At 37.2% G+C, this 27,913-nt stretch overlaps 1 protein-coding gene across 1 annotated transcript in view; it reads left to right on the top strand.

The window, feature by feature from the left end:
- The first annotated feature begins 23,655 nt into the window (after nt 1-23,655).
- LOC134534518 (knirps-related protein-like) overlaps nt 23,656-27,913 on the top strand; it is a 122,317-nt gene continuing 118,059 nt past the window's right edge. The window contains exon 1 of the mRNA XM_063372997.1: nt 23,656-23,959. The gene's annotated coding sequence lies outside the window, so the exon portion shown is untranslated. The remainder of the gene's footprint in view (nt 23,960-27,913) is intronic.

The raw sequence follows: 27,913 nt of genomic DNA on the forward strand, positions 1-27,913 counted from the left end.
AACGGAAAGGAGTGGAAAAAATAATGGTCGGAGGAAAAAAATTCATATCTCCTTTAGTATATACACAATCCAATCCTTTCAAAATGTTTGTAAACATTATTATTTTTATCTACAACGTCTTAAACTATTTTTGATAAACCATTTTTCCAAGTGGTTGAAAAAACAGGGGTGGAAATAAAAATAATCATAATTTCCATACCATGTTCGCTATAAAATCCGTTCTCATTTATTGTTAAACCTTAAATACTATATTAAACTTTTGCTTGAAATAATAATATTTTGTACAACCAACCATTATCGCAAAAGGGTGAAAAAAAGGATGAAGGACTAAAAATATTCATAACTCCTTAATACGCACACTATTAAATCCGTTCAAATTATTTGTAAACTAAATAGAAATTATCTAAAACTATGGTCCGAAAAAATTTTATATGACCAATCATAAATGCAATACTGAAAAGAAAAAATATTTAGGGCAAAAACAAAATTCACAACTCCCATATTATTCACACAATCGTATCCTTTCAAGTTGATTGTATATCTTATAATATTTTTCAAAAACGTAGGTCTGAAACTATTTTTGATAAGACAAACCTTTGGTGCAAGAGGTTGGTAAAAAACCATGGTAGAAATAAAAATAAATCATTTCTTATTACGTGCGCTATTAATTCTGTTCTGATTTATTGTGAAACCTTACAATATGTTTTACAACTTTCATCCGAAATAATTTTTTACACAACTAATCATTACTGCAAGGGGTGGAGAATAATAGGGTTTGAAAGACAAAAAAAAATAATATTCTGTTAGAAAGTACACTATCAAATCCGTTCGATCTGTTTTAAAAACTTATAATTATCATAACCTGTTTAGTAGGTATACTTACTATCAAATCCGTTAAAATTTATTATATTAATTCTAAACATATCTCAAACCTTTGGCTGAAACAATGTTTGATGAACCAAACTATTACTGTAAAGCAGGGGTTGAATTAAAGACAAAATCTACACTTTCATTCCATCAAATTCATTAGAATATATATGAAACCATCTTAAAATTATTTAAACCGTCGTCCGAAGTAAATTTTTATACAACTACGTATTAGAGCAAGCAAATAAAAATAGTTTTTGAGGTAAAAAAATTTACCACTACCTAAGTAGGCATAATTTTATATCTTTATAAGCTATTCACTGCTGGATGCATTGAGTTAACAACATTTGAAACATTTTTGCTGCAAGGAATATGAGAAAATATTTTATCAATCATTTTGGAATATTGGAAAACATATGGAATGTCATTTACTTTAAGTTATAAATAGTTCCAGAAGTTTATTGAAGTTTCCATAAAGTTTCCAGATGAAATATGTAGGGTACAACCGGGCAAAGTGGTTTAGCTAAGGTTCGCTCATTTTTAAACTGAATTGTAATCGATGTAACGTTATCAAAATTAGTTGTTACTATACTCCAACTATTCTAGTACATTACAAAAATTTTCAATCATCTTAAAAATAAGTTAAGTACCTGAAAAAAATTCATTTTACAAAAATTACCCAAATGGCTACTTAGCCCAATGTGGACTTCAAAGTCAAAAATAAAGAATAAAATTGTTACACTTAGTAAATAATGTATTTTAATTAAATAAATGTTACGTAAATTCACAACACTTGTCAAAATAACTTAAAATATATTAAGTCCTCTAAGATGCTATGGAAGAAGATAAAAAGTTCAAAATGATAATTAAGGCAGCCTAAATTAAAAAAATACAAAATAACAACCAAATTATGAAAGTTATAAAACTTTTAAATAATGGGCTTCAATTCAGGCACAGAGTTCGTATTCCCAAAAAAAAAAACATTCTTGTGATCTTGAAGCTGAAAAATCTTTTGTTTTAGTAGAGGCACTCTACGTCCACTGGTTCATCATCAACATCATCTTCAAGTAGTACTATTCTCGGGTTAGTTTTCCTGCACTCAGTGTTTTTCTTTATATCCTTGTTTTCCTTTTTCTTTTCATTTGCTACTTTAATTTTTTCAGCCTTTTTGTCTCATTTGCTTCTCTTTCATCTTTTGCAGCTTCAATTATATTTGAATATGGACCTGATGTCAATATCTCCGCGGGCCTTTCTTTCGACCGTTGCTATTTGGTTCGTCTGCTGCTGTTGGCCGACACAAGGCACAGTAACTGTGTCCCTATGGTTCACTTAGAAAGAATTTCCTAGTCGTTGGTTTGTGCGGTGTTGCCGGGGAGGAGGGGGGAGGGAGTGTTTGCACGGGATGAGCTACCTGCACAAGCATAGCTGATGATTGTGCAACATATAGAAGTCTGTCACCTCAGCAGCAATAAAATCTTCTTCTTTGAAGTTGTCTGTGCCAAGTGGCTTAATGTATTTTACTATATAAATAGTAGGTACTTTAATAGATCACGAGTTATTATTATTGATGTTGTCAATTAATCATCAAATGATGATAAAACGTATATTCAAAGTGGTTTTTAAAATCTGGAGTGGTGATAATATGTCTACAGAAGAAAAAGTATTAATTGGTGCTCGTCGGGCAAGGTGACCAAAAACCATCACCAGCTGGCAACTTTTCCCGGACTGACGACTTTACACAGCAGTTGTCCTTCCTTAACAACCCGATGGAACTATGCGATCGCCAATGGGGGATTTTTTTAGTCAAGATACACTACTTTCGAAACAATTTCCTTGAGTAATGGCGAGTGACTTGGTTTCATAGTAAGAAATGCACAAACTGAGTACTTACTTACCTTTCCATCAGGATGATCAAAAAACCACAAAATTTATAATTACTTCATGGAACGACTGACTAACAGGACATGCCTTCTCGAAGTGACTGACAGCATTGAGGGGAACAAGTTCAGGCGCTCCCCGTGCGACAGCAACCCATGTGATCACTTTTTCCGGCTCTCCCTTCGAAAGTGTTCGTAATTAACATCACTTGCGTGAATTTTTACACCCATTATGTTTGACCTAGCGAATAACTTTCGAATATATTAGAGACGTAAACAAAATAACGTAAGGGAGGTATCGTGATGATATAACAGGAATGAGGAGGAAACGAAGAAATAAAGATGGAGCGTGTGACCGATATAGAAGATCGACAGAATGAGACAGGAGACTTAGCATTTTGAATGAACTGTCTTCCACTTTTATTTTCATTTCCTAGCCCGGACAGGGAAGGTGAGGGGTTGGTAAAGGGAGGGGGGGGGGAATGCGGGGCAGCGCGGCAGCGTAGCGTAAAGCAGCCATGAACTATTTCCAGGGCGCAGCAGGATGCGAACGGGAGGAAGTTGCGCAACAATGCCGCGCGCGGCGCCGCGACCTTGTCGCGGATCTACTTTGAGCGCCGCCGAGCGTGAACCGCGTTCCCGTCGGCCGAGATGCCAGGCGGGGAGGGGGAGGTGGGGTCTGCTCTTCCTTCGAGCATTGGGCAAGTCCTGCCGGCGGGAAGCGCGGCTCTCGAAACGAGGATGGGCGAGGCCCCCGCCTGCCCGGGCACACACACGGTGCTCAGAGCTTCAGCACAATCCTCGCTTTTAAATACCTAACTGTTTAACATAATTAATTAAATTATTAAACAATCTAACATATTATAAACTCTAATTTTTTCTTCTGTTTAGTTTCAGTCAAAAGTTTTTTTTTTAAAGAACGTATTTTGAGAATAGACTAAACGTTTGCCGGAATGTGTGTGTTTCTAGTAAAAAATAAAATATGTTTTGAGAACCGTTCAACAAATGCGGCTATTATTTCCCTACACTAATGTTGAGGGTCGGTAATACTCTCTCGACTAAAACCTTTCTTGCGGCGATTCCCTGAATTAGAAAAAAATTTCAAGTGTTCTGGGTCCTCGAGATTGCTACCGAGTTTTATGTAGAACGACAGAATCATGTTTCAACGACTTGGTAATAATGCGTGTGACTTTATATTGCAAGAAAATCGGATCGCGGGCTCTATTCGCCTCTAAGTAGCAGACTGTGCTGAGTAAAGTAACTTTTTGAAATGAAACTTATAATGCGACTTCCAACAAGGTTGCGTTAAACGTTTAACGCTACCATGGAGAAAGCACTGTTGCGTTAAACGTTCAACGCTCCTGGGGAGGGGGAATAGAAAGAGACAGAGCGAGAGTGAACGCGCGGCACTCGAAGAGCATGCGCGTAGTATACCTGTTACAGGCCAGCGCGAGCGTTAGCAACGAGTAGCGTCCAATATTCCAACGCAAGAGGGAGAGAGAAATAAAGATACACAAAGGTGGAAAGTAGGAGAGAGAAAGAGAGTGAGTCGGTAGATCCCAAGCACATGCGCGTGGTATTCTTGCTATGAAGCAAAGTAAACAGTGAAGTTTCACTTCTTGCGCGCGGAGGGACTCCACGCACTATTTTTTTTTTTTCGTGAGTTTTATATTTGTTGATAATTGTGTTTTGTGTAAATAATTATTGAGGCTTGGGTTACATTGTCGGTTTCGAGCGTCTAGTCCGTGAAAGGAGGAGGTGTATTTGCGTCGGGTGACGAAGATACGTCCAGGCTACACTGCCGGCTGCTTCTCGTGGCCGTCGTAAAGTCCTCCGGGGTACGAGACACACCTCTCCGAGGCTGGTGGGCTCCCCCCCCCCCTCTCCTCCATAGGCGCTAGGGCGACGGCGAACTGGAACGCACCCGGCCCGTTGCCCAAGCTGAAGAGCCTCTGGACAGGCAGGAGGCGTCGCCCGACCGACAAGGCTGGCCCCGTTTCCTATTGGTTGCGACACTGTGGGTTGCGCATCGCACCTCGCCGGCGGGCGGACGCAACCTTCCGTCGGCGCGGCAGCTCCAAGGTCGCAACCATCAACCATCAACCATCAACATGTTCCACATCCAGGCTCCTTCTCGCACGCTACGTGGATTTACAAGTTCACTCGTCCTTGCTTCATTTCAAGATCTAATTCCTAAAAATGTTAACTTGATACCTCCCTTGCTCTTGTTGTTCTGCCAAAAGTATTTTCAATAGACATTCGCCAAGTATAGGCGCAGTATTTCCTTATCATTGTCACTTGCACGACTTCTCACAAGTATTGTATAACGCTAAATGAATATCTGTTTGAAAAAAAAAATTGGTAACAGAACAACAAATTCAAAGGAGTTATAGCGTTGAAATTTTAGAATTGAAAAGGTCGCTACAATAAGGGTCCATGCTCCAAAACAAATGTTATGAGATATCAAGGTGCAAAGTTTTTTTGGTGCGCCCATGAACTCGAAGCACAGTTACTTCAATGTACACATACTTGTACATAAGTTATTGAATAATATTCTGTTACTTACTAAATAAATGTTTTCCTAATCTTTCACTATTAATACACAAACACATAAATACAGTAGGTAATCATTTTATCTGAAAATTTTCAACAATTAAAATGGTTCTCTTCAAAAAGCGCTCATAACATCATCACATAAAATTTTTCATACCAACACAACAAAATTAAAATTTCTGGATAATATTTGGTGACCATAGAGATGAAGATACCTATGTAGAAATCATTTTTGTATTCTCCCCAAAAAGGGCCCATGGTATCATAGGCATTTACTGCAGCAACCTCCTCAATTATTCTTTAGATAAAAAAAAATGGAAAAAATAAAAACAATTAAAATTTATTTTGTTAATTAGCCTTTAAGTAGATATATAGCAATCAAAAAACTCCATATTGATTTCACATTTTTTACAATTTAAAAAAAATTATTTTAATGTGAGAATTTTTTTAGGGCACAAGTCACGGATTAAGAGTTGTTTAAAGCCAACAATAAAGAGTCTATAATAATTTTTTTTTAAATATAAATTCAATATTATATGCCAATGACTTCACTTGGTTATTTTTTTGTAGCAGCCAGTCACTATGAACTTCCGCATATAATAAAATTATATACTACTATTTGCATTTTCTAGCGTTTCCCGCAATAATTCACCCTTGTTAGCTGAATTTTGGAAAACCTCGTTCTCAGTTGATGGCTAGGTAACATAATAAACATCACTGCTGAATTTAAAGTCTTTGGGATACATGATATACTTGAAAAAAGGGAAGTTTTTATCTTTAAAGCCCTCACAATCCGCCTTGGAAGCCGGTTTTAGGAAAACCACGTGCTCAGTTAATATGTATGTAATATAAAGAACATCCCTGCAGAGTTTCGAGTTTGTAGGATATAAACTTAAAAGACGGGAAATTTTTAATCTTTACGCTGGATGCAACCCACCTTGGTTGTTATCTGTTTATCTTCATTGTTCTGATCGTACATATTTTGCGTAGTACAGGTTTGGTTGTACCTGCATTTACTGTTATTGTTAAAACTGTCTCGTCGTTGTTAGCCCTTTGTGTTCGTCTGTGCTGTTATCATTTTTTCCTTGACTGATTACTTTCACGGAATTATTGTGCTGTCTGTTATTTAGTTTGAATGTGTTCGTCTGTGCTGTCGTAGTTGTGTTATCCATAATGTCTGTTTAGGCTGGTTCTCTGTGGCGTAATGTTTTATTTTTTATTTCTTAATTTGCGTTCTTTAAATTTTTCCAAGACAAACAGTGAAAAACTGCAATGGAGTATGTCCAAGAACATGTATTAAAACAAAATTATCCATTGCATGAATAATTTTAAGAACGTAGTTAACGTACTAAGTATGTGGAACATAAAAAATAATTAAGGTTTTAATAAAGATTTTCTAATACTGTGAAATAAATATTTGTGTTAATCAAATGCAAATACGTTTATTTCCTTTGCGACGGTGAACCACGGTTTTTTTCCCCTATGTAGTTATAAGGTTATAACATGGACAGACCACGTCAAACAAACTGAAATGTAAAGCACACATCCTGGCATGCAACTATTATATTTGTTCAAAAAGAGCTCGGCTACCGAAAACTTGTCGACTATTTACCATCTCTCGACGGATCCGCTTGGTCTTCGCTTGTTTACCATACGTACAAAGCGAGGACAATGTAAATGATGATTGACTTATACTTTAAGGCATATTTTCGTAGCGTCCTATGATGTGTAATAATAGTTGTCAGGTTCCATGTCCATAATTCTTATAGCTCTATTAAGAATTAAACTGAAAAAAATCCTGTACAATATCTACGTGTTTTATAGGAACTATTTTTATTTTCCTATGAGATTTTCGCTCCGGCCTTTTCGATTTCGGGTTCCCAAGATTTTCTGAAACCACTCCAGGTAAATTTTGTGGTGGTGTTGGCGTCGGGGAAGAAAAAAAAGAAGGTGGGGGTGGAAGGCAATTATTTCAGGAAATGACAGATTCCTTATTTGCAATCCATGTGATTTGTGTCACTGTCGCCTAGACGTACAGTTTGACGCTTGATTTTTTTTTTATGAGGGGACAGAGAAGGAAGGAGTTTACAGCGTTGCCCTCTCGGTCGGAGGAGGCTACCGACGCACAACTGTGAGCCTCGTTTAGAGACATTTTGACATTTCAGAACCAGCCGTAGATGCTGTAAGCTTGCTTCTGCGGGCGAGCGCCTGTGTGTGTGTTATTGCGCGCGAGCCGCCAGGATCAAATGCCAGGCGGTCGAGAGCTGCCTCCGCGGCTGATTGATTTACGCCCTCGACGACTCGTCGACCCCTGCCCGTCTCCGCGACCTCCCGACCCCTTCCCCCCCCCAACCCGTTTCTTAAGCCAATAACATTCTCCGCACCTCCTCGCTGTCGCCCCCACATGCCCGCTCAACACTCGCGCAATAGCTTCCAGAAGGCACGGCTCCCGTCCTGATCACACACCTTTCTCCCGAGTCGACACATCGTTAGCTTCCCGGAATAAAGATGGTGACACACACGAACAAGTACAAGTAGTCCAGTGTAGAGACCTGAAAAATTCGCAGATCCATTTCGTGTTATGCTAAAATTCCAATAATTATACCTCAGTGCTGCTTCTGCCATTGGTTCACTGTTAATCTGGAGAACTGAGGGGCAATTAGAGACCCTCACTCATAGGAGTGTCGAATCACAGGCCACCCAGTCGAGCCGACTCACAAGTCAGCAGCCAATGAACAGTTTGCATTTGTCCGAGCGTGTAGTGTATATTGGAGTCTATCCTGAAGGTCAAGGAACCTGTGAATTTTTCCGGTCTCTAGTCCAGTGTAAACAATTGGTAGAGATCGGAAAAATTCGCGGGTTCAATGACCTTCAGGATAGACTCCAATATCCTCTACACACTCGGGCAAATGCCAACTGTTCATTGGCTGCTGACTTGTGAGTCGTCTCGACTGGGTGGCCCTTGATTCGACACGTCTATGAGTGAGGGTCTCTAATTGGCCCTCAGTCCTCCATATTAACAGTGAACCAATGGCAGAAGCAGCACTAAGGTATAATTATTTGAATTTTAGCATAACACGAAATGATTCCGCGAATTTTTCAGGTTTCTAACAATTGGACAAAACTGTACTTCTCAAGTACGGTACCCACACCGACGACTGTAAATAATGTACATAATTTATACAGTCTTATTTTGTTATTACCATAGTACATAATGCATGTGATACCGAATAAACTCACATCTAGTGCTTTCTACAACTAGTGTTCAGGCAAACAAAATCATTTAGCCCCGGGCTCCAATTAATAAAGAAGGTTTTTTAAAATTTTCCTTCAAGTTTATCCTGCAAAACATGTAAATAATGTAAATGTATGTATATGTGAGAATAGTTTTAATGTTAACAAAATACGTTATGTATACTTTGGTAAAAGAGCTCTGAGTGCTGTAGTACCAACTGCTATTGTGCAATCCGTGTAAAAATGCATAAATAAAGACATGAATTTAAAGTAATTTAATGACTAGAACACCTGTTAGTGATTCATTCTGTTAGTTTCGACTACTTCCAGAAACAAACAAATTAAAAGTTTTCTGGGAAACGTACTTGCATAATTTTCACAAAACCCAAATTTAAGTGTTATCTTACTCGAGCCTTGCTACCTCGTTTGCAATACAGTATTTACAGACGCACGTGAACACCGGGCGCGTTGTTGGTATGCTGAAGTTTGAAAGGCAGCGTGACGGTTACTTTCTCTTTGCACTTCGGCGTATTGTGGGATCGGATGGGCCAGCGAAAGTAAGGCCAAAAAAACGTTTTAAGGCTGCGCCGAAACATTTCTCTTCCCAACACTGTGATTATAATATCCACTTATCGCTTTCATGTTGACAGAAAAATTGATGTTTTTAATACGGCGCAGCCAGCTGTGTGCCACTCTTCTCCACGCCCCCCTTCGCGTTTTTTCCTCATCAATAATCCGGCTTTGCGGTGAGATTACACCGGTCGAGTGCATGGGATAGCAAATAGTCTAATAATGTTATCCCGTTTACTCTGCCCGTGTATTTTCCGTTTTAAAAGGCGTAGCGGCAGTAGAAATCATTTAGCGATCGGTCACGTGAAAAACGGTGAAAGACGTAGATGGAGTCTAAAGGCCTTCCACACATCATCAGTCCGTACTGATGATTCGGAGATTTATCATTCGGAACTGATGGACTATCGACCTGGTGGCTTCCCTTCAAATCTGACAGTGGGCTCGAAGGCCCTAAGTCCGAACTGCTGCGTGTGGGAATTGCGTCTCGCCAGTCCAAACTGTCAGTCCAAACAATATGTCTGTTAGTCCATCAGCTGAGTGTCGTGGCACACATCTTTGTTCGTACTCTTTAGTTGCTTTGCTATATTTTTCCCTCCTTTTCCAACTGAAAGCGATACTGCTGCAACTGCAACATCCAAAGTTTCTTCCGTATTCTACGACGAAAACATACATCCAGCAACAACAGCAAGCAGAATACTGATCGTGGTGTGGGGAAGGCTTCAGTTCAGTACCAACTACCAGTTCGGACTGTTCGGTCCGAACTGAGCACCTGCACAGATCGTGTGTCCATACAGTCCAAACTGTCATTTCGGACAGAGCAGTCCGAACTGGGAGCTGGACCGATAGTGTGTGGGAGCCTCAGTACGAATGGCAACCAACTAACCTGTGTGTACTACGCCTCGAGCGTCTTTATTCGTACAGGCATGTAGTGCTTGGCGTGGTGGTCAATCATACGTCGACATGACGGGAGCCACAGCACTTCGGAACATCCCTGCTCGTGCCTGGAGAGTCTTCGAGAGACCACGGGCAACACCGCGACCAGAATGTTTCGGACCGGGATTATAACCCGGCTCCAACCAAATGCGAATACAGTTTGCGGTATTCCATCTGTTACATGTTTCAGTTTATTTTTATAATTATTTCTTTTAAAACTTTACTTTATTAATGAATACAAAAAAAATTGGTTGTCCGTAAAGTCGGTTTACGGACGATAGTTTAACGTGACAACGTCATAACAAAACATTGATGAAATGATTGCATACTTTATGAATAAAATTGAATAATTTTTATTTTAATAATTAAAGAATAAATACATACTTTAAATTATACTAGTAATCAGATTTTTAAAGTACAAGAATAATTAACCTTTATTGCCGAAATTTTTGTTGTAATAAGCAATGAAAGCCACATTAACTTTTCACTTCACTTTATAAACAGTCGAGTGGAAAAGAGATAGATGCGGCGCAAGCGTACAATGAGCGGAACACAGCGTAACGGAACAATGTGCGTAACGGGACACATTTCGTGAGTGCAGCCGGCGATCATAGATTTATTAGACGTTGTCACGTCAAAATAAATTCTTTTGTTACAATAAAATTTTAAAAAAAGCTGAAAAATTAAAGAATATAATATATTTTTTTTAATTTAATTACAAAAGCCAACATGTGTCCAAGTTGTTAACATTATACAGATACCTAATTCTAATAAAATTGTCTTGTTTTTTATTATATCATGATGATAAAAATGTGTTGATTGGTATTCGTTTACATAACTTTTATTTTTTAAATTAAAAATATGTGTTTCTGCACAGAAAAAAAATGTTTTGTACTTTTACAAAAGATTCCTTTGGACACCAATTGCCAAGAAATAGTTTTTAATTGTAACTCAGTACAACATATGACTACAGTTATTTTCACATATGTGAAATAATAATATACTGAAATTGTCGCAAAATATAATTTTTTCATTGATGTTTCGTTCAAGCATAAGTTTCTTAAACAATAGGAAAAATAGTCGCATACAACAAATTTGAATTTATTTTGTTGTACCATGTATTTTATGTACGAAGTAAGTACTGGAAAGCTATTCAGGGAACAATTTACAAATAACTTTGACTATTTGAGGTACTGGGAAAACACAAAGCATTAATGCCCGGGGAATAATTGCGAAAAATATTTTGTTGTAAACGTTTTTTGACGTGACAACGTCTAATAAATCGATGAACGCCGGCTGCACGCACGAAAAAGTGTCCCGTAACGCACATTGTTCCACTACGGATGTGTCCCGTTACGCTCATTGTATGCATGCGCCGTATCTCTCTTACACTCGATTGGAACAACAATCGATTTGACTTTTCAATCATGTTTTCATCGTTTGAATTATTAATATTATATAATTTAACGATCGTCCGCCGATTTTCAGCACAATCGGTATGGTTATTTAAAAGTAATGTTAAATTTTCAAATACGTTTTTAACGAACAGTGTTGTTTTACAGTTACACATAATAATTCAAATTATACCCGGGATGTTTTGCACAATGTTTTAAAAAATGTTGTAACACATTAGAAATAAGTTTGGTGTATTTGGGATGCGTATTCGTTATAAAATCGTATTATAAAAACGAAATAATATTATTCCCCTACGGTGCTGCTCCCTACGGTGATGGACGCGAACCGAACGAATCGTGCTCTCTATTAGCTGACGCGGGAACCAGGCACTCGTTAATACATATTTTCCTTTGTTTATCGCGTTGGGGGTTATTATTAATGAATTATAAATAAAATTTCGTGTCCGGGGTCACAATTGCTTATAATTTTGAGACATGGAAAACATAAAAACGTAAATCATTCTCGACGAATTTTAATCTGTGGTTTTGATTGCTTATTACAACAACAATTTTGGCAATAAAGGTTAGTTATTCTTGCATTTTAAAAAATCTGATTACTTGTTTAATTTCAAGTATTTATTCTTTTATTATTAAAAAAAGTAGCATCTGTCGGTGAGTGAAGTAATAATAGGTTATGTTAGATATTTGAATAGAGTTTATTTATATGAAAACTTGTTCATAATTATATTTAGACGAAAAGTTAATGTGGTTTTCATTGCTTATTACAACAATTTCGGCAATAAAGGTTAACTATTCCTGCATTTTAAAAATCTGATTAATCGTATAATTTCAAGTATTTATGCTTTTATTATTAAAATAAAAATTATTACATTTTATTCATAAAAGTATGCAATCATTTCATCAATGTTTTGTTATTATGTTGTCACGTTAAACTATCGTCCGTAAACCGACTTTACAGACAACCAATTTTTTTTATCTAAATGTACAAATTTACTAATATCTGTAAATGTACATTAATAGGTCTGTTCAATTTACAAAAATAATTTCAGAGTCGAGTAAAGCTTCAGCCAGGCGGTGACTTGGACTCGGTCGGGGTGAGTAGGCGCGAGCAAGGATGGGAAGGAGACGGCCGTCCGCGGGTGTCCAGTGCCCACCGACCGTCCACCACCAGGCGCGGATGTCCAGTGCCCACCCACCGGCCACCTCTGGGCGCAGATGTCCAGTGTCCACTGACCGGCCACCTCCGGGCGCGGGCCGGGTACAACCCCTCGGCCCAGACGGGCAATTTTTACAATTAATAAGTTTTTATTTTTATTTTTGTCATGGTACATGGTTTTGCAGGTTTGTACAGACATGCCAGCAGTTTCCTGCTCTTTTGTCAACTTTTTACATATGATCACTTAATTATTTACATTGCACTAGGAGTATTAACATATTATAAAAGTAAAATTTAAAAAACCTTTTGTTATTGGCCCAGACGGGCGGGTGACTTGGTTTATAGCCCGAGAGCCAGCGCCGCCGAGCGCGGGGAAGGAGGGGTGAAAGTGAAAGTCCTCGGCCGCCCGCGCAACGCTGTAAAGGCTGGAAGCTGCTGATGACCACTGGTTTCGTCACCGACACGACGCCTGTCAGCTGTCCATTACACACTTTATTTATTTTGGTTTTTTACGCCTACAACGGGTCGCTGAATGGACATACGTCTCTTCGTCATAGGGGTCATTTAGGGTCCGTGAGAGTTGTTTAAACGGTAATTGGGAACCTGCGGAGTGGATGGGAACACCACGACAAACCCCCGTGCGGCGCGCCGCAACGTCCGTCACGTTTACCTGTTGCGAAAAATCATCTTTCGAATACGGATTGTTTCTGTGGGAGTGACCACTTTTTTTTGGTTTCAATTGTATATTTTTAAAGAAACAATTTTAGATTAAACGTGTATAATAAATTAAAAATTTTAATTTTGTATACTTAAATATTTCATATGTCAGGCCAAAAATTTAATAATCACCAACGAGCCATTCATGCCTCGCTTAAAAATTTTATTATTGAAATATTTGACAGTTTCATTGACGGAAGACGTGTGTGTGTGTGTGACCAATGTGGACAGTTACAAATCTACACCCATGTCTCGCCCGGGACTCGAACCCACAACCCCTCGCACTTGAAAGCCGGAGTGCGTCCAACGGCGCTACGGGGGTCGCGGTGCCACTTAACTTCTTTGTTCGTCCTGACTTAATTCATTCGCGGTTTCTCTCAACCCCTCCATGTGCAGGCGGATCCTGGGACGGTTCTTCACGCGGAGTATTCCGTCCCCAGAATATTTTGTTTCTGTTGTTGTGTGTTGTCTCGAATTACCTCTCCGTGGAAAGGTCGTACGGTGTAAATAATAATTGGTTGTCTGTAAAGTCGGTTTACGGACGATAGTTTAACGTGACGTCATAACAAAACATTGATGAAATGATTTGCATACTTTTATGAATAAAATTGAATCATTTTTATTGAATTATCACTATGTTGTATGGATACAAAGAAGGAGTGAAATGAAATCGACAAATTAATTGATAAATTTACTTTTATTTTCACTCATTAATTCAAATATGTTTATTACTTTAACGAAGAGATTACTTTAACTATAACTTTTATACATGCTTGCTATTTAACTTCTTCCAATCTGTGTTATTCTGTTAAGGATAGGACGATGATAGGAAAAGTAGGAAACGAATGGGAGTGTTTCAAGTTTAAAGTGCCTCGAAAAAGTCAAATCGATGGTTGTTCCAATTGAGTGGAAGAGAGATAGATGCGGCGCAAGTGTACAATGAGCGTAACGGGACACAGCGTAACGGGACAATGTGCGTAACGGGTCACTTTTTTGTGCGTGCAGCCGGCGTTCATCGATTTTTAGACGTTGTCACGTCAAAATTATATATATATATACATACAGAAGTGTCCTACTAATCAGGACTTAGATGAAACCGGACCATGATTAAACGGAATTTGGAATTTTACATTATAAATCACGTAATAATGTTTCAAGTGGGTAAAATTTTAAAATCGTTGTTTTTACAATTTAATTAAATAAAACTATACCTGCATCTTTATTTTAGTTTTAGCACTACTGTAAAATTTAAATTAAGTTATTAACCTAAATAATTTTGTAAATCCTGCTTTGTTTGTCTTGGAAAATCCCACCCAGCTGCAAACAACCTGAACCTGTGCGGATCCGTGTCCACGTCTTTATGTGATTGAACTCACATTGTCGCTCGGAAAACTGTCCCATTTACAGTTACAGTGTCTGAACTGACTGTTTTTCAATGTAGTACCTAGTCACTAGAGCGTAGTAAGTACAGAGCACCGAAATAAGTGTTTTACAGTTAGTTTTTGTTTAGATTTATTTTCTTTTATTAATATTATTTACTAATCAAAATTTCGTCTTGGTCTTCTGGCCCCTTATCCCATCACCCATTCTTTTCTGATTAAGGGCACTTTTATTTTTAAACGAGAACCGGAAACCAGAAATATCACGCGTGTTCTGCTTCCGTGCTAACAAAAGGACGCAGATTGGGACAAAAGGTCGAGTTGGTTTTATTTTAATTTTGATTTGTAACATCTGAACTCTTGGTGTACGGCATTCAGCGGGAGTGATTTCGCTAATTCGACGGAAGACAAGGAACGGAGATGTGTAACAACCACGGTGCTGCCATCTGTGGTGGATGGCACGGACCAAAATTCACACAGAAAAAAAAACGGGTAGCTGTTAAATGAGCTTTAACAAGATGGGAAGTATTTTTAATAAAATTCCTTGTCGAAAAAAATCTGTTCCAAAGCCGGGGTTGAGAATTTTTTTTTTTTAAATTTTTATTTTGCTTCTTTGTTGAGCCGTTTCATTTCGTGATCTAAACATTTTCGCTTCTCCGCTCCCGGTCGCGAATTTTGGCGTTGGGTGCGGAAAACTACGTGTGTCGTATAGTTGCAAACACGATCTGCGTGTGTTCTAAGGAACGCTGAGTTGATGTACGTGTCCGGGTTTGGTATGATAAGCGTGAGAGCACGTGAACTCTCCCGTCAGCGAGGATGCACTATCGCGGGCAGAGGCTGCTGGGGGGTGATCTTGCGAGGGCGGGCACGTGGTACGGCGCGCGGACTAGGCGGGGGGAATACCAAACTGCGGGCGCTTCCGGTCCCCCCCCCCCCATGCAGTCCTGGGGGGTCGCCGTTAGTAGGCGCTTCCTGCGCATGTCGCCTGCGTCGTCAATGCAAGGGCATGCTGATCACTCCCAGCTCAGTTTAATCCCATTTCAATGAAAACAAGCCACTCAGCACCCCCTAAAGACCTATAGATATAGAGACCTGAAAAATTCGCGGATTAATTTCGTGTTATGCTAAAATTCAAATAATTATACCTTAGAGCTGCTTCTGTCATTGGTTCACTGTTAATCTGGAACGTTTCGAATCACAGGCCACCCAGTCGAGACGACTCACAAGTCAGCAGCCAATGAACAGTTGGCATTTGCCCGAGTGTGTAGAGGATATTGGAGTCCATCCTGAAGGTCATTGAACCCGCGAATTTTTCCGGTCTCTAGCTATAGGAGCTCATGTGGCTCTGTTAATTCATTTCTGGTTTCGCCGTCACATAACTACTGTCCAGGTTCTAGTTGATGGAGGCTGACAAACAAGCTTCTGCTGACATCAAACGACAGTTAAGTTTTGTGCCACAATGTCTACTGTCTTGCGCTGGGTGGCCCGGGAAATTTGTCCATCACCCAGAAAAAAATATTGTTCCGTACTTTTTACAATCGTTTCTTTTGGAAAACAGAAGCAAGGAAATAGATTTTAACACTACAACATGTGTATCGTAGCTTTTTTACAACACATGGCTATGGAAATTTTTGCATTTTTTGACAAAAAGTTTTCCTTGCGAAAATGCGCATAATTTTATATTTTCATCGGCGTTTCATTCAAGCATAAATTATTTAAAACCATATATAAGATAATAGAATACTCAATAATTTGACTTAATTTTGTTTGTATCATGCTTATTAATATGCGCAGTTAATACTGAGAAGCTGTCCGGAGGACGGTTTGCAAATAACTTTAATTATTGGAAGTATTGAGACAGCACAAATCATAAATGCCCTGGTAAGAATCCAAACCCAGTATTAACTGAGAACACTTTTTTGTAGTGATTCAGTTTTTTTTCATGTAAATGAACAAATTTACAAACATCTGTAATTTTGCATGAATATTTCTGTTCCAAATTACTACACCACTAGTAGCGCTTGCACCACTGAATGATAACCCACGACCGTCCAAAAACATTTACAAATACATTGTTTTTCCTATCACGAGGTCCATTATAAAATTAAAGGAAGTCTCCCCCACCCCACCGCCGCGTCAAGAACCCTCTTGTTCCACGGCCAGTCTGGCGCTAGCAGCGTGCCGCAACGTCCGCTTAAAGCGTGACTTTGAAATGCGTCGCAAAGTTAAAAATCCCGCCAAGTTTGAGGTCCGTAGTGCAATACGCTTTTTTTTTTAAAGCGTTGGGGATAAAAAAAGTCTTCCATCAAAATTTACAGACAACCGAAGTTTATGTGTTATGTGATTAATGGAACTTCATTTTGTAAACGGATCATCATTTTTGATAGCTGGTGAACGAATATTCGTGATGAGTTCATCCCTCTTATAGCCTGGACTCTGCCCCGAGTGACTACCATCTTTTCCCCAAACTGAAGGATTTTTTGGCCGGGAACCCTTACGTAAGTGACAATGAGCTTAAAGAGGACGTTAATGACTATTTAAACAACTTGGCAGTAACTGGGTATGCAGATAAATCATGATAAGCTGTTGATACGCTATGACAAACGTTTAAATTTCGACGACGACGACTATGTAGAAAAAAGATGACTGTTTTATGACATGCGTTTTGTTTCATTACCAAATAACGTTCTTTACTTTTAGAATGGCCGTCGTAGATACATTTCCAAAGTGGAAGGTACGGGGACCATCCATCGCCTAGTGATTTGTGGCTCTTGTCCTGACACTCGGATCGCGACGTCTTGGATTGCTACGACAGTGCAGCTCGCAGCTCACTCTGTCACAGTACTGTCGGACTAAGCAAGTGGAATGAGCACAAGGTCCCAGTTCGCGACCCCAAGCCCAGCCGAAATCTTCTTCCTTAACCATTATATTTTTGCCTGTATGTATACTGTAAAAAAAATACTGGGATTCGATGAGGACTTTCCGTGACTATTACTGGAACATTTTTATCATCTTTGGGACGTTTACCATTATAATTATTCGAGTCTTTAACACTGTGATTAATGATCCACTAGACTTCAATTCAAGAAAATTTAGGCGTGCAACCATGTTTTCTTATTGGCAGTAGCTTTCAAAACTCCTTTTGAGATGTAGCATCTCACACGCTCTCCCGACTCTTAATGGAATCACCGGCAGGAATAAATTTAAAGTAAATCTTACTTAGCAAGGAGAGCAAGTGTTTTAAAAAGAACGTTTGAATGGAATACCTTATGTTGTTGCCTTCATTTTCCAGCACAGACATTTATTTACAATCAAATAAATCAGTTTAAAATTAAAAAAAAGGGGGGGTTGTCTGTAAAGTCGGTTTACAGACGATAATTTTACGTGATAACGTCATAAGAAAAAAATTATAAAAAAATTGCGTACTTTTTAATTTTAAAATATTATTTACAGTTTTTGCAAATTTAATTTAAATAATTTGTTAAAATATAATCACGAACAATTAAGTAGTTAAAAAGCCCGCCTTAACCTGTTTGATATTATAGAAGATTTTCTCGCACGGTGGTTGGCCGGTTCTTGCACGCTCTGCTCAGGCGGAACGTGACAATGAGTCATGCTTTTTCGTGCGTGCAGCCGGCGTTCAACGATTTATTAGACGTTATTGTGTCAAAAAAATGTCAGCATGTTTTACAAGGAAAATCCTTGGAAACTGAGTTACCAGCGATATCACTTGTAAAACTACAAGGCAGAGCTTTGTAAAATTGCAAATGGTACAACACTCTGCCTTGCTATTTTACAAGTGATGACGTTTGACAAATGAGTTTCCAAGGACTCACCTTGTAAAAGTAGAAAAAAATATAGTTTACTGGCTTGCTTAATGTATGCCACATTACACCCCGCATGGCTGCGCCCACACTATAATTTTTTGTTTGTAAGTGGAACAGAAATATTAATGTAAAATGACTGATTTTTGTATTTTTTTTATTTTCATTAAAACAATTGCATCACTACAAAATGATTTTCGCAGTTATACTGGGTTCGGATTCTTACCTGGTAATTTATATCGGTGTCGGTATGCCCAGTACCTCCAATAGTTAAAGTTATTTGTAAACCGTTCCCTAAATAGCTTTTCCAGAATTATTTTATATGCATAATAGAACAAAATGTAGTCCATTTATTGAATATCCCATTATCTTTTCCATGATTTAAGAAAATTATACTTGAATGAAACATCAATAAAAATTACTAAATTATGCACCAATTTTTATATAAGAAATAGTCAATATCATCTTTAACAATTTATTTCATATATGCAAAAATAACCATAGCCGTGTGTTATACAAAGCTACAATTTATTACCTTTATTGTAGAATTACAAACTATTTTTTGGCAACTGGTTACCAAAAGTAGGAATCTATTGTAAAAGTACAGAAAATATTTTTTCTGTGCAAGGATTTCCCTGTGTCTATACTGGCTTTACCTGTGCACAATTTAATTAGATTAGGTCTAGGGTTAATAAAGGTGAGTTAGTCGTGCCATTAATCGCTTTCAAGGCTTGCCAATCCCCAATAGAGCACATAATGCATGCCACCCTACCTGCATGGTTTAAACCCAGCATGATATCGTAGAATCTTGACCTGAATGATGCACGCCTTTCCTTACACATTCGCGAAACCACACATGATAAGGCGAGATGCTCTTAAGAGTCTTCCCTAACTTGGACCTACCCCTAAACAATACACTTAGCTTAAGTTAGGTCGGGAAAAATAAAATCGTGTGAGTTCGAGTTATCGAAAAAAATTTCGATCACAAAATATCAGTTAAGTTTTAAGAAAGATACAAACATGTTCAACTCATTCCATTATAAAAGGGGCAAGTTTATTTACTCTGATAGAAATACAGTAAATTTATGTAATTAAAGAAATAATTATGCTGCTCTAATAAACGCAGTGTGTATGCCCTCTTTTTTTTTTTTACAGTAACACAATTTGTTAAACCTCTGTAATATTATAACAGTTATTTGAGCACCTATCAGTATTTTAATACCTCTGTGATAGTTATCAGCTTCGGTAACTGATGAGTTATCTACATTATATCTAATGGACTTTACCATTAATATTGCTTAAAGAAATATCTAATAGCTTATGACATAATATTTCTTATATGTATTTTTAAGTTTAAGTGCACATTAAAATTTACTTTGGTTAAATAAGTTTAATGTAATTACTAAATTCCTTTGAATAGTAATATGATAAAGGTTTAAAATTAATGTTTAGCAAAACATACTTTAAACACTGGTAACATACACAAAAACCCACATTTACCCTGATATTAAAATACACAAAATCTAGCAAATACTAAACGCAAAAATAATATAAATATATCATTATCATTACAATCGTTTTTTATATTTTACTATTAAAAAATTCCAATAGAATCCGTAAATAAATCTGTGTGCTGAGATGTGTTTCTAACCGTATCATTATCAGTACAGTGAACATAAAAACTATATATGTTCAGAATTCTGCTTAAGTCTGTTTAAAATATTCATAAAATATCAGGGAGATTTTAAAATTATAATAAATTATAATTATCCAGCGTTTTTCAGTCAGACAGGCGTGAGGTTTTATCTTGATCTCTGAACTTGGAAACACAATATTTTACTTGCCATATTTTACCTAGTTTTAATATTTTTTAAATACGTCACAGTGTAAAATTTGTTCAGAAAAAGTAGTTCAAAACTTTGTGCAACCGTTTTAATATGTTTTAGTTTATTTTAAAGTGCCTTTAAGGGGCTAGAATCTATTGGCGTCACTAAAATGTGCAGGATGTGACTTACCAAAAGTACAAGAAGTGTGCCGAAAAAGACGCCAACATATGTAAGCGTTTGCCGCACTTATCTTGACACACTGATACAACAAACTATCGCTAAACACTCTCCATAATATAAGCCACAATTTATGCCAACAATACTTGTCGCAAATTGTTGTCGCAAAGTCACAGACGAATTTGTATGCTTACGACGGCTTGGCTAAGGCCGTAGCTTAGCCATAATGGCTCGAAATCCATTTTTGTTCCATCGCCCAGTATGCCTCTGTCTTAGCATTCAAGTATCTAAATAATCCAGGTTAGGCCTAGAAAACTAAAATATTGAACTGTGTGCTGTGATGACGTCAGCCAATAACAACACGCAAGACAATCACGCGCGGTAGTTTAAAGTAAAACTTAGAACATAAAACTACAGGAAATAGATATTATGTACTAAAGCTAGACACAAATAAAGACGAAAAAAATTAATGCACGCATTAGCGTAGATCAACTCAAACAAAATAAAGAAAACAAAAGTTCGAATTTAGCAGCCAGTAATAAAATAAAATAAAACTGTACGGTAAATGTACTCTGTACAAATGTACTTCTAGATAATTAGTATTTGTAGAAACTACAGCGGGATTCCAACTGCAGAGTTTTGTGTTCTATTGTAAATAAGGTAAATATTAAAAATAAACCTACCTCGTGTGTGAGAGTGAGTACGTGGCTTGATACTGAAAACAACATTTCTGTGAGTTTATTTTTAACATTCGCAGCTTAAAAACCAAACGGTAAAAAGAGAGGTTTTTTTTACAACTAACGCATTCTGATGAACTTTGTAGAAGTTTTCACCTCGCTAAGGTACAATGTGAACACGTAAAGAGTTAATAACTTAATTAAATAATTGTATACTGATTAAGTAACTTTAGAGGTTATTTGATTACATACTTATCTCAGGACACCTAAATACAGTGAAGAAAAGTTACTTTAAAGGCTGCGCTACTTTACTGTTTATGGAATGAGACAGGAAAAATTTCGCGGACTCATTTCGTAATAATTAGAATCTAAATACTGCTTCAGTGATTTGTCCACAGTTTACTTGAAGAACTCTGAGCTAGTGAAAGTTCTCTCAACAAAAGGAGTATCGTATCATAAGCATGCCCAGTTAACAGTTGTCACGATATATAGAGGATCTTGGAGTCTATCATAGAGGTCATTGAAACCACGTTAATAATTGAAATCGAAATTAGAACTGACCCCCCCCCCCCCCCTCTTATTTTTCCTATATGGATAGCAATATATATATTTTTGTTTTAGTGAATTTTTATGCTAATTCCTTGCAGGCATGTTGTTATCATATTTCTTTAACATTACCCACTAAAGTTTTGAGTTTTTACATTTCTTCCTAGCAAGTTTATTTCAAGTTTTAAACTTATAGCATATAAACATTTATATAGCTATCCAATTGCAAACCAGTTGACTTCAACTTCAGAACATACACCGACTACAAGCTAATAATACATCCATTACTGATACCGCAAATATTTCCAGTCTCTTTAAATGGAATAGTGTGTTTCTTAAATTAGCTATTTAATGTAGCTATTATTTTATCGTTACTGCCTAGTGTTTAGAAAAATCTTATGTATAACATTATAAAAACCTTTAGCTACAAGATTTTTAGAAATTGGAAAGCAATGGAGGAATTTAATTTAATGAATTGTTATTAAAATGATTTAATTTTAGTAATAAAAGTTGATTTAATGTGCTATATTAAAGGCAACGGGAAACCAGTTGTAATAAAAAGATGCATAAAAATTAATATAGTAAATTTTAATCTTTGAGCAATTTATTTCATAAGCCTTAGCCTGTTCGTTGAATGTACAATCCGTTGTCGTGAAATCTTCGTAATGAACATGCCATATGAGTGATGTTATGGCTGAGAAACCAGCTTTTGAGTCGCTGCACGGCCTCATCTGTGGTTCCCGCCAGCAACCTGCCGCCAGCGACAACCTCCTGCCATCTGTTGACGGCCGCGGGAACTAGCTTCTCCAGCCTGTCCAGCGGACGGGTACGATCCATAAACTACGCACCGCGCATACCATCCTCTTTTTTAGATGGAAACATTTAATTCTTTAAAAATTCCCGTTTCTACGCGTATGAACTTTGCAAAATGTGCACTGAGTTGAACGTATAAATACGAGAGAAAAATCTAAGCGATTAACTATTAAAATAAAAATGGCTTCATGTATTTTTACAAAAATATCAAGCTTATTTAATCTTTTAAAAAAGCCACTCATTTTAATGTTATTTTTTTAGTAATAATACAAAACCACTGGAAAAATGTTCATATTAGACGTTCTTTAAATGCTGCGGACAGTGAGTTTGTGTCTTTATCCTTCATTGAAGTCTCTTTTATACATCTGTTTTACCCTTGCTGTTAGGTACCAAAATATTATGCATGCACACGAAAACGCTTATCTCATCGTCTGAAAAAAAAATTTAATACTAAACAATAAATCTGTATACTATAGTAATAACTGTATAACATGGTGAAGTTAATTTTTTTTTTTTTAACTAAGCACCTAAATCGTAATTTGTAATTGGTTTGCTTTCTAATGATAAAATTATTTTCAACCGTCATTCTAACGCACGTTTGAGAAGTAGTTAAAAGATAATTATGGTACATTTAAATTAAGATACATTGTTGTGAGCACCAGGAGGTTCGTTAAAAGATACAGCTTCTGCGAAAGTGGACGAAAAGTTTCGGTGTAAACAAAACATTTATGCAGTAGTCAAGGAAGGAAGAAAAGTTGTTGACGGTGCAAAGATTCTTGCGACCGCGAAAAATCCTCGAGAGACAGAGAGCGATAAAGAGAGAGAGAGAGAGAGAGAGAGAGAGAGAGAGAGAGAGAGAGGCGAGGCCGAGCCGCCGATACAGCACCCCAGCGCGCCCAGGTAAGACACGCTGCCCCACGGGGAGGGGAGTAGGAGTGGGGGGAAGGGGAGGGCTCCACGGGCACCGCCTCCTCGCCGCCCCTCCACTCCTCGAGCCATGAGGAGTCCCGGCGCTGGGTGGCCGCATCTCCTCGCCGCTCCATTCGCTTCCAGCACCCCGGGCCGCGCGCTGCCGCGGAGACCGCGTCGGGAAGTACACGACATTCCGCGCGCGCGCGCGTGCCTGCCCGCCGCCGGCGAACCGTGGAGACTCCATCGGGAAGTGGTGGTGTTGCTTGTGCCGGTGATCGGTCCCTCAGGAGCCCTCGGAGGTTCGCGGCCCGCCGCAGGAAGGACTCCTTCGCGCCCTACCCCCCACCCCTTTCCACCTGTCACCGCTCCGCCGCGCCTGGTGTCAAAGACGATGTGCCTTCGGTACGCGACGAGCTGCTCTTCAAGAAATCGGAGGAGGTTCTAGCGGAGCTATCACCGTCGATATCTCTACGCAACTCTAAGGTAAATACTAATAACAATTATATGTTTTTTTAAACTTAATTTATATTTCATATATGCACACATCTATTCGACGCTAGGCTCCCAAAAGCGTTGAATAAATTGTGTTTACATACTAAGCTTCGCATTCTCCGAAACTACAATAACACTCCAATACATCACGTGGAGACTTCAATGAAGGTATAGAAACCAAGACGCGAAAATTTTGTGATCGCCAAAAATGTTAGCAAATTTTGTGCCAAGTTGGATATATCTTTATTTATAAATACATATATACATTTTTTTTGTAAAAAAATTCCTCTCAATCGAAAAAAAAATATCTGATTTAACTTGGTGGCCGTCCGTAAAACTTCTCCCCGAGGACGTAGTCGTATACTATAAAAATTATTCACGCGTTATATGTATATATTGGTCTATCCCACAAGTTGTTAAACAATAGTTTGGTTTCTTTCCCTTAGCAAATGACCGTGGATTTAACTGTACAATACAATTCAATAAACAATTGAATACTCATTTGTGACTTTGACCTGTAAAAACGAAGACCTAGAGTATAAAAGTGATACATTTAAATCAACACAAGGAACTTTGTTTTCTCAAACGTAAGTTCAATTCGTTTTGGCGCGCTGATTACCAAGCTAAGGATCTTAGTGGTGTTCATTTCACGTAGCGTACAGCCTGAGAAAAATCAGTCGCTTGGATCATAGAGCAAAACAAACGACAAGGTATTATATTCCGTTCCAATAACTTAATAAAAAATACAAAAAATTTGTTTTGAGGCTGATAATATTCACGCGTGTATTTTAGTATTTCCTTGAAAGTTTAGCAAAATGTTTTTATTTGGTTTAATTTGTTGCGACATGCAAATATATAAAATTAAACTTCGTAAACGTTTTATTTTGTTTCCCAGATAAGAGTGACCTTCTAAAATGAAGACTATAATTATATCATTTTTATTATTTGATACAAGACATCCATACTATAAGTACCTATTTTAATGATCTGAGCTGTAATAGTTGTAAGCCGCACATGTAACTAATTATATACATTTTGAATGGAGAAAGATGTAATATTACAGTTAAAGCTCTAAATCCACATAAAATTTTCATTTTCATGTTTACTACTCGGTGAAGATCGTAATCTTAAAGATAGTAAACTTTTACGACAGTATATTATCGGTATCGTTTTACGTCATATTATAAGTACGTCATCTTCGTGGACGATTAGAATGATAACTTGTTAATAGATTGCTTAGTTCTGACCACATAATTACACTTTATTTATTTGGAAACTTTATTATAGAATTGTTAACAGTTGTGTTATGAAAAATATAGGAATTCAATGCGGTTCACCTAATTTAAAATGTAACAGATCTGAAGAAAACCATGCTAGAGATTCCAACGTTAATTACATTTTTATAAACCAGAATTTAATATTCGATCCAAAATTTGTGATTCTTATTTTTTTTTGTAAGCTGCCGTTTAGAACACTTAGATTGTCACTGTGGCCCCAAAACAAATCAAGTTGCTATAAGCAAATAATATAGTATAGTATTTGTTAGGTTATAAGTTAAAAATAAAACACTTAAAAGATGAAACGTTGGCTTGAAAATTGTTTTATATTGAAAATAATTGATACAAAAGGATTCTGCCCTATAATAAATATATATCCAATATAAAACTATAAAGTTGATATTAACGTTTATTTTACATCGTCTTTAAAGTGTTATGAAATAGGTAGTAATCTTAAATATAGTGTTATTTTATATAAATATATTTTTCTTAAAAATGATTTGCGTTGTTTTTTTTTTAAACTTAACCCGTGGGTATCTTGTTATTTATTTTCTGTTTAATGATTTATAGTTCTAAATGTAAAATTCGAATATACGTCATATGTTATAATACAAAGGTATTTTTCACCGAAATTATTAATTGCATTTTCACAGCTTTATTTTTGTATCTTACAGATAATTATAATTGCGTTGGAAGAAATGGGGGGGGGGGGGTAGAGAGAGTACTAGATAATACTCATACTGTTAGTTATTTGTTATCATTGTTTAACTCAATGTTTTGATGAAATAAAAAACTTGTTAAACTTAAAACTAATATACACATTTGCCATCATTAAACTACTATGCCGATATCGGATAACGCACAACATGTATTGTTCTTGAACAACAAATAGACTTAGTTGAATTAATACGGGAAAAAAAATTTCCAAACTTATTCTGGCAGATAAATTAAAAATAGAAATGTCACAGCCCTTTTAAAAAGTTAACCTTCTATAAAATATCGAACAACGTTTATTAAATTAAAAAATTCTAAATAAAATGTTTATATAATTTAATTTTTTGATATTAATGTTGCTTCACTTATGTTCAAAGCTGCAAAATATTTAGACCATTTTGAATATTTTTTTTTACTTTATGTGTTTATACATTTTAATTTTTTTATGGGAGCGTTAACATGTTAAAAATACGTAAATAAGCGCCCGCAAATACATCCAAAAGCGGTTACTTGGACGCATTTTCCTGGGCTCTTGGTCAGTTGGACTTGATCTGCGAGCGCAGGGCAGCCGACTAATACCTCCCCCGCAAGTCCACGACCATCCCCTCCCGCGGCTGGCAGACAGGGGTGAGTGACCGGCAACCCCTCCCTCACCGGCCAGTCTCCTGGGGTGTCGGTGCCAAGCCACAGCTGGGAGCACTGTGTCAACTTGACATCACACCAACGTCCGCACGAGTTAGGTCAATAAATTGTTCTACGTTGAAATGTTGGTATTTTCCTTCCTTGAAAAAAGGTTCAAATCTTCAAACTTGTTCACAACTAAAACATAATCAAATGCCAACGTTTGCTTTTTAATAAGAATGTTAATAAAACTGGCACGTACAAGTTTAAGCCCTTCAAGCAAATTATCAAAATACTTCCTGCAGGTAGGTGATTCGTATGAGTTTTTTTTTTTTTTTAATTTATATTATTGTTATGCATTAAAATATTTGTATATTTCGCTTGAAGTTAAAAAAGTATATGTGTTTCCGTGTATCCATTAGCGTTTTTCCTTGCGTCAAACACGTGGGACTGTCTCTTTATTGTAAAATAACTATTTTCTGTGAGACCAATTAATAAGGACGGGAACAGGTTAGTGCGCAGTTATGCGATACGCCCAGATCTGGCAGTCAGCAATGAACTTTGCTTTTAGGTTTCTAATTTCAACAATTTTATGTCATCGACTAGACCGCTTTTCTTATGAGGGACATTTAGTTGATGTGTTTTTTTTTTTTCAATAAATAAAAAAACACATGCAAAATAGAGCTGTCAGTAATACTGGGAATCACATTATGACAAACTTTAAATAAAATAGGAACTATAAAATATGTGACTTTTCAATAATAAATTTACAAGAGTTTATCACAGGCACCGTTTATTTATATGATAGATGGTTATGAATAGGACTTTAGAAATTAACACAGTACCATCTCTGTGAATGCTTCTAAAAGCATTAACTAACTTCTGCAGTTTCGTCGCCATCAGCTGTCAATGGACGAAGCTGATGACGATCGCTCTTAAGGCAGGTCGCTTGCGCTGTTAAAAATGTTCACCTTAAAATTACAAAGAACGATGGTTATAAATTATCCAGAGATATTCGTAAATTTGTCAATAACTTCGTAAATCTATGAGTGCAAAGTTTACTTCATTTTATCACGAATCCACCATAATAATCTTGGTGTATAGAAATCATACAAGAACCGGCTAAAACTCATGCACAAACACACTTATTTCTTTCACCTGTGAGTTTACCCTTTTTATACCGAAAAAAACATAATTCGGAATTTGTAGTTCGACGTAGATTCTACGAAGTTCCAGTTATTTAAATTGTGAAGAAAACTTCGTTTGTTTCAGGCGCAGCCTTCATTGAAAAATCCTCTAATTTACTGTAACTTCTAACAGAGCGCGCCAAAAG

The sequence above is a fragment of the Bacillus rossius genome, chromosome 7 (genome assembly GCF_032445375.1).
Source record: "Bacillus rossius redtenbacheri isolate Brsri chromosome 7, Brsri_v3, whole genome shotgun sequence".
Lineage (NCBI taxonomy): Eukaryota > Metazoa > Arthropoda > Insecta > Phasmatodea > Bacillidae > Bacillus > Bacillus rossius.